Genomic DNA, 9043 nt, shown 5'->3' with positions numbered 1-9043 from the left:
CAAATGTGACCCTGGATCACAAAACCAGTCACAAGTCGCACGGGTATATTTGTGGCAATAGCCAACAACACATTGTATGGGTCAAAATTATCGATTTTTCTTTTATGCCAAAAATCATTAGGATATTAAGTAAAGATCATGTTCCATGAAGATATTTTGTCAATTTCCTACCGTAAATATATAAAACATTTATTTTTGTGAGTGAATGCAGCACAATCGCAAACATAAATGGACAACTTTAAAGGCGATTTTCTCAATGTTTTGATTTTTTTGCACCCTCAGATTCCAGATTTTCAAATAGTTGCATCTCGGCAAAATATTGTCCAATCCTAACAAACCATACATCAATGGAAAGCTTATTTATTCAGCTTCCAGGTGATGTATAAATCTCAATTTAAAAAAAATTACCCATGTGACTGGTTTTGGCCAGGGTCACAAATATGTTGATCCAGGAACATGCCTTACTTGGCAAAATCACAGTGTGACCCATATGACACATGTTACAATCCACACAGCAACATCTAAACTTATTGGCAGTACAATGGTCTTTGAAATCCAGTTTAGTGAAAAAGGTAAATTACATGCACAACCTATTGCAAAAAAGGTAATAACCATCTAAACTAATTTATGCTCACACTGACTTTAAATAATGGTTTGCAGTTCGTTGTGTTTGTCATTGTGTTTTTGTGCAAGTTCCAGTGTATTTACTACTGAAACAGAAAGGTGGGAAATATTGAGTCATATTAAATGAGTTCTGAAATACTGTACTATGATAATTGGAGATTTAAAAATGTGCGTTTATTTGTCAGAAATTTTTGAAAACTACAGATTATACTTCCACATTTTTATCAGATCAACAGAGGGTTATTAACAGAACAGTTATTGTAAGGGTAGGGTTATCGCTGAAAACTATATCGTACTTAGTCTATTAATAATAATAATAATAATTCTATTACCTATAGTAATACCTGTATGTGACAGCGTTTTGCCCAGTGCATTATGGGTGTTGACGTTTCCCTACCTAGGCCTATTTGGCAAGACATAGGGAAGACAACAGTTGTTTTTCTCTGTTTTCTCTACAGCCAGGTAGCACCGATTTAATTTTTTTCCCGCCTTTTTACCATAGGCAGCCATGTTTTATTGAAAGCCCATTTTGCCAGCGATGAAGTACCCCTTTAAGAGTGGGATCGCATATATGGTAATAATTGTATGTTATAAAAATGTTGACCTTGAACCCCAAAAAGTGAAGATTACAACGTATTTGTAATTTCGTACCAATTAAAATAGTGGCGGCTTCCATGATCTGCAGTAATGAAAGGGCCGTTTCATAATTTATGGCATCAGGTCACCATAAACTGCAGTTTTCCCCCAAAAAAGGTATGAATAGAAAAAGAAAAGAACCCCCTCCAAATGATTTAAGAACAAACTGTGCTATGTTTGGCTCTATCAGACTGCTATGCTGGCAGGATATTTTGCTAGCTCTCTCTGAGAAGGCTTTAGGAAGTCACAGAGTCATGCATGGTGCCCTGGGGAAAAGAGCAAAATCTGTTTGTAGAATGTCAATCTCAGGCCTGATGTCTCTATTTCCCACTTTCCTTTGCACATGCAGCACTCTAATTCTGTATGCAAGAGAACAAAACACATATGGTGGAAACAGAAGAAAATATGCCTCGCAGTAAATTTCAAAGGGTGGTGAAACTCCTGAGGGTTTAACTGCGCTTCTATATCGGGAAACTGTGTAGATACCAAAATGTTTGATGCACTTTGTTGAGTACGGCTCTCGATTACAGCTCTGTTTTCGAAAATGATTGATTCATTAATGCTGGACCAGAATCAGGCTTTATCTGTTATGACGTTTTTGTGTTTCCCCCGTTCAAGTTAGTGTCAACAGAGGCACGTTCTCCACCTCAACACAAACACAGAAATAGTCAACAGCTTGAACATAAAGCCTCATATGAGAATGACACATTGGAAACTGACACGACAAAAATACAGATATTCCTACAAGATATTCAAAAAGCAATAATGTAAGATGGGACTTTATATATATTGCTTTTTGAATATACTGTAGGAATATGTGTCAGTTTCCAATAATACTTGCTGCCCAAAAATGGAAATATCACTGTGTGGGTCATTGCCATTATGTTAAATTTCTCATCCAGAACTATAAACTAAACATACTCATTAAAATCATAATTTTTTTTTAAATAAATATTTTTATAGATATTAAATTGAAACTTTTCTTGAAAATTAAAATATGATATTTTATTAAATTATAGTATTGCTCTAATGTTTTAAAGTTAGTACTGAGGTAGTTTTGACACTGTGAAATATTTTATAATATTATTATTGTTTTATATATAAAAAAAAATATTTGTTGTATTTTGGCGCTCCTGTAATCCAGTGTTGACACTGGTCAATTTTTATTCAGCAATGTTTACACTTTATTTAAATGTATTTTTTTTTTATCAGATTGCAGAGGCTTAGTTTCATATTACTGCACAGTTATGTTTTCTGGAGGTAAATAACGGATTTGTAAATAATGTAATACATAATTTAGAAATGATAAATTGATCATTAATAAAGTATGGAAATACAATTATTAAACACATTATAGATATGCTTATAAATAAAAAATAAAGCATTTAGAACTGTATATATACATATCTAAACTGTGTATTAATGTCTATTAATGCTTTATAAATGATGAACTATTAATTTTTCATAGACATATTTTATTTGTCATTGACCCACGTATAGCACTGATGCAATTTTCTGACCGTCAGAATGCATGTAATTACTAAAAATTACAGAGTAAAAGAAATAAATAAAAAATAATATAAAAATAGGAATGGTCACACTGAAATGTGTAAGGAAAAAAACCTCACAAAAATATAATATTTACATGATCAAAATGGCAAATTAAGAAAGTTAACAGGAAGGATTTCGATTACGAACTTCCAACTCCCTTATGGTCTGAGGCCTTTTCATTCCACATTTGCGAAACAGCTGTTCTCTCTTCTCTGTTGGCAGTCAAAAATTACTTTTAACAAGTTCATCTTGCCACCAGTGGGACAGAAATGACTCTTAACCAACCTCTCTTAATAACAGTGGGGATAATTAGGAGTTAAGCTTAATTTTATTGAGTCATGCGAAGCAGTGTGATTAATATTCCAAAGGCTTTTCGCACACACAGACACACTGGCACACACACACACACACACACACACACACACACACACACACACACACACACACACACACACACACACACACACACACACACACACACACACACACACACACACACACACACACACACACACACACACACACACACACAGGCTCAAATCACATAATCTCACAGAAGAGCTACAGAACATTCCAGTCACATCTAATCAACACATTCCTCATATCCTCTGAATTACATCCCTGAAACAGAGTCAATCGCCTCCCTTGGACACAAACCCTTTAGAACAAGGAGAGAGCATAGTCCAAACCAACCTTCCCGTGTAGCAGGAGGGTCAATGACGGTCCAACTGGGCCAGGACAAAGAAGCAATATATTTGCGGAGGACACGAAGAGAGAAAGGGCGAGAGAGAGGGAGAGAGAGACAGGGAGGTGGTTATTATCTCCATGTCCTCTGCACCACCCTATCTCAGCTAAATTAAATGTAAGGATGACAGATGCTGCCTATCAGCAGCAGGTTAGAGAGGTCAAATCAAGATCCATACGCTGACCTTTCCCTCTATCACTACCCATCAGCCCCATCAGTGGGAACTAATGAGTGGTAATAGGCCCCACTTCGAGCAAACTGCCATCGTTTTACAGCTGCGGGCCTGATTTGGGCCAGGGTTACGCCACCGTTGATAAGTGCTTTTAATAAAAACGCTATCATCGAAGCCTGTGTGTAATTCCCGTGCCACAGCATCGTCTACATCCTCTCCCACGAGCCCTCCCATCTGAGCCATCGCTCTGTCATTTGTCTGTGTGACATTTAGATGGTCTGTGGGGCAAATTTTTCAAAAGGGTTGATTTGTACAGCAATTTATTTTTATTTTTTTTTCTCGCAGTGTTGCAAGGCCATAAATTGTCCATCCAATGGTGTTCGTCCAGGACGTAACAATGACACGTTATCTGGACAGCTCTCTGCAGACCTGCCCTTCATCTTACAAATATCAACACTGTATCAGAGCTGAAGAAATGACATCATTGGTCAAGGAAGCCTTCCTTTTAAACAATATTTGTTAGAATGATAGTCAATGTACACTCTATAATCTCTATAAACTAATCAAAATTTAGAAATTATGCTTTATAATTTAGTTTTTTTTAATCATTAAGATTTTTTGCATTGCCATTAGTCATGACAATTAATGTGTAAAATGAACAAATTCTCATTACTGTAAAAGTTTGGAGTTGGTAAGATTTTTTTTAAGAAATTAATAAGCAAGGGCACATTAAAAAAAATAGTTTCTTTGCATTACAGTAATTAAAATTGAATGGGAATTGTGCTTTATCATCATGAAACTTATATGCTAACAATATGCTTCAAATGAAGCTATATTATATTCTTTTGATTTTAGGGATAAATACACCACAGATGTGACAGGTTTTGTGAGAATCGCTCACGAGAACAAATTAAGACAAGAGACTCGCACAGCCGAGGAGAGATATGATCTCAGGTGGAAGCCTATACCCATCTTTCCTATCTGACTGCGGACCTCAACAATGTCAGTCCCTGTTAGCGACGGATTCCTTCAGCCGCTATCGCTCGACTTTGGACAGGATGAATCCCCCTCACAGTTTGCACTTCATGTATTTGGATAATCTACATTTGGAGATCTATTTGTGGCTGGACGTTTGCGCCGCACTGTCATGGCCTGAAGAGAGCATGGGCAGCGGTAGGATTAATAAGCCTCTTTCAGTCCGCTTCGGTTAGGCTCAACTCCACAGGAGAGCCGAACGCCGGCCGCCTGCAGTGCACAACACTGCACTCCAAAACTGATAGAATTAGACAAGTCAGCTCTACAGAGCAAGTTTTCTAGAGAAGTAATTCTATTGCATTCAGTATGTGGTCGGTTTCTTGTTGCTTTAAAGGTACACCATGCAACTTTATTTCAACAATGAGTCAATGCATCATCAATCCTCGTCATATCTGTAAACAGAGAAAAGTTGCTCCGGCTACTTTGACGTGTGTCTGGTGTGGGAGTGGAATAGGTTAGTTGTCACAATGAGCGAGAAAGGTTGACATGCTAAATATCGAACCTCCGGGGAACAAACGCCGAACAGAGGAGAGTCAGCTGGCAAAAAGAGAACGACAGAGCTCGTAATAAAACAAGAATCAACATTGGTTTGGCTTTTCAGAGATGGCGAGAACTGAGGGGTTTGACATTTTGAACGTGACGTGGAGATTGTGATTTTATTACTCAACAGTAGAGTAAGGTATTTTATTGAACAGATAAATTGCCATGTGTAGCTTTCTAATGCTGCGCTGGAATTTATTTTGAAGGAAGTATCGTGTCTATTAATGGGTAAAGCTACAGTAAAGTCTTCAGCTAGTCATCCTTTCCATCTCATATCTTGAAACCAAAATAATAGGAAATACAAATACAGCAATTGTGTTGTATATAAACAAAGGTAAACAATTAAATGATTAGGGAAGAAGAGCAACAAATGGTCATGTGATATACACTATTGTGAAATTGCCCTAGAAATCTGTTGACACTGACCGACAGAGAAAGAGTGAGGACTCTGAGGAAGGGCGAAGTCAACAACATGATCATGCTGTTACTACACCCTCATGCTTATTTTTTTTTTTTTTTTTACATTATTTTATAAAAACTGCTGATAAATGATTAAATGTCAGTCTTTTCAGTCGTTTCACTCCATAAGACTTGATATAAACTATTGTTTTCCACAGAAAAAAAAAAACCCAGCATACAGGTTTGTAATGACATGAAGGTAAAGTAATGTAAATAATAACAAAAGTTCAAAAGTTTGGGGTCAGTAAGTATTTTTTTATAATAATAATACTTTTATTCAGCATGGATGCATTAAATTGATCAAAAGTGACAGTAAAGTCTTTGATATTGTTACAAAATATTATATATTTTTAATAAAAGCTGTTCTTATGAACCTTCTGTTCGTCAAAGAAAAGAAAGTTTCACAATTTCCACAAAAAAAGCACAACTGTTTTCAACTGTGATAATAATGAGACATATTTCTTAAGCAGCAAATCATCATATTAGAATGATTTCTGAAGGATCATGTGACACTGAAGACTGGAGTAATGATGCTGAAAATTCAGCTTTGCCATCATAGGAATAAATAAAATTAAATAGGCTAAATTAAATATATATTTAAAATTGTAATCAAATTTCACAATATTACAGTATTTACTGTATTTTTTATCAAGTTAGTGCAGGTGAACAAGAGATTTCTTTCAAAAACATTAAAAAATCTTATGACTAAACTTCTGAGCTTAAAGATATTTCGGATGTCTAGATTTACTGGCCCATGTTTGGCTGCGTTTAGTTTTTAACACAGATGACAGAAGAGACTTGACTGAACACAGAAATAAGACTGTACAAAACTGAAAATAATGACATTTTAATGCTGCTGGACAGTTTAATCTGACTATGAGACTGTAGTTGTACATTTTAAAATATATTAAAATATATTTATTTTGAATTGTAATAATATTTAACAATATTAATATTTTACTGTATTTTTGAACTGAAAATTGCAGTCTCGGTGAGCATAAGAGACTACTTTTATGCTTTTAAATATTACCAACCCCACTTTTTTTTAACAATAGTATATATAACAGAATTCTTAAAGGGATAGTTCACCAAAAAAAATGAAAATTGACTGATGTGTGAGTTAAATGTTTGTATGTGAATTAAAAAGCCTAAATTCAATCTGTTCATCATATAAAGCAATCAGGTCTCAGAAAATTTGGACTAAACCGCTCGAATCATATGGATTAGTATTATGATCTCTTTATGAACCTTTTAAAGCGTCAAAGTGGTAGTTGCGTCGCTGTCAATGCATGGAGGAACAGAAATATCTCAGATTTCATCAAAAACATCTTCATTTGTGTTCCGAAGATGAACGAAAGTCTTACAGGTTTGGAACGACATGAGGATGGGTAATTAATGACAGAATTTTTCATTTTGGGGTGAACTATCCAAGTCATTTTTGGGTCAACTAATCTAAACTAAATCCTTTTAAATAGTGTAAAATGCCATATTAGAATTACACTGTCATTACTCATATACATGCTGTATGGTAATTGATCATACTCCACTACACCATAAAGCACAATTGATTTTCTGTGGTTGAAGCCTCATCTAAAGGGTACAGACTCAACACTCATCTTTAATAGTCCCTGTCTATTCATTTTTCACCATTAAAAAAAATGCATTATTTGTATGCATTATTGTGTATAGAAGTAACAGACTGGATGTGGGCAACAATAATGCACACTGCTGGATTGGATCTGCATCTTTTCAGCTTGGATCTCCACAAACACTAAAGATGGGAAGAAAAGGCTTCTCAGCTCATTTATTTCAGTCTGGCTCTGTGTGCATTTTACACACCGCCTGTGAGCTAATTCTATTGCACAGCCCAGCGTGTCCAACGTCACCGAAGCATTAGCCAGAGGTTGTCTGGTCAGCAAGACAACTCGTGTTGCGATCATTCAACGCAACAATGGCTAGTTTCAGTGGTGACTAATTGCAGCACAGATGTGAAGGTATTTACGGTACATGCTGACCACTGAACTGCAAGATCCGATCTGTGAGGTTCCTGCACGTTATCGTTTCATATCTATGATTACGAAAGCGAGAGCGATGAGAGAGTAAAGAGAGATAAAAAGCAGCAGTGTGAGGAGAGGGAAGGAGAAAACACAGTTGACTTCCTCTGTCGTTACTTACACCTGCAGTAGGATGCGATCTCCATAGCAACAAGACTTGCCAACAGCGTGCAGAGCTGATTTTGAGGTGGTGATCTTAAACACCCCCTTTCGCTCCTTTTTACTGCAGTGTTACCGTAGAAGACATCCATTGCTCTCTCTTCACAGTGTTGCTGCTGTGTCATTAACGAACGCTAACACAGAAAAAGAGTGTTAAATACAAAATGCTGCTTAATAAAATCACTATAAAGATTATGAAGGGTTAATGCCTCAACGACATACCGAAACAGAGCAGCTTTGCTTGATTTTGAAGTTGCAATTAAAACCTATATTGTAACCCCTTTTTTCCCACACATCTGAACTTTATCAAACACAAACTTTCTGATTTAAAGGCCTAAGATGGTTATTATAGAACCACTGGATTGTAAACATACTTTAGTTACAAGTGCGAACCAATCTGCAGGTATGGATTTTTTTTAGATGGCTGATGTTGAAATGCGACGGCTTATATGGTGTACAGTGAGAGTACGGATTTGTGTTTTGCATAAATAAGCGTTCAAAGCATCGTATAACCTGAGGCTAACTCCCGATAACCAGTGACAACCAATGCATTGAGTTCTAATTGGATGCCCCAAATTTACAGATTCAAATAATGCAGGGCTCACATCGGCTTTGCCCTCGGAGTGAAAATGGCCAGCTTTCAGTTAAACACCTTCCTCTGGACCTGCTCCTTATCCCTAGCTTACTCAGCTGCCGAGATTTGCAAGCAAAGTGCAGCCTCATCATCCGCTTTGATAATGAGCCTGATGACCGTGCCTCATGGACAATCCCCTGCATGTGAACGCCATCTGCTGGACGCACACAGAAATCAAGGTGCAGGGATTCTGTGTGCATGTTTAGCGTCGAGCGTGGGACAGGTTAGTTTGACATTCTTTATCTAAACTAAAAGTTGCTATGAAATCAAAATGAACTAATTAATTAACTTGCCCGATCTCGACATCTCTTCTCTGATGACGTGTTTACCGGCGTGAGGGCGGGGACAAACTGTCACTCACATGAGATCACAGCAATAACAAACCAACAATTCGTCCATCAATTGCTGATGGACAAAATCAAGTCCCGTCCTAT

General features: G+C 36.7%; 1 long non-coding RNA gene across 1 annotated transcript in view; it reads right to left on the bottom strand.

The window, feature by feature from the left end:
• LOC309508136 overlaps positions 1-9043 on the bottom strand; it is a 220410-nt gene continuing 211367 nt past the window's right edge. The window contains exon 2 of the long non-coding RNA XR_014209409.1: positions 1-388. This is a non-coding gene — a long non-coding RNA (uncharacterized lncRNA). The remainder of the gene's footprint in view (positions 389-9043) is intronic.

This window comes from Leuciscus leuciscus (assembly GCF_965113295.1).
Source record: "Leuciscus leuciscus genome assembly, chromosome: 10".
Taxonomy (NCBI): domain Eukaryota; kingdom Metazoa; phylum Chordata; class Actinopteri; order Cypriniformes; family Leuciscidae; genus Leuciscus; species Leuciscus leuciscus.
The sequence above is the reverse complement of the archived record's forward strand: the minus strand, read 5'-3'. Positions and strand labels throughout refer to the sequence as shown.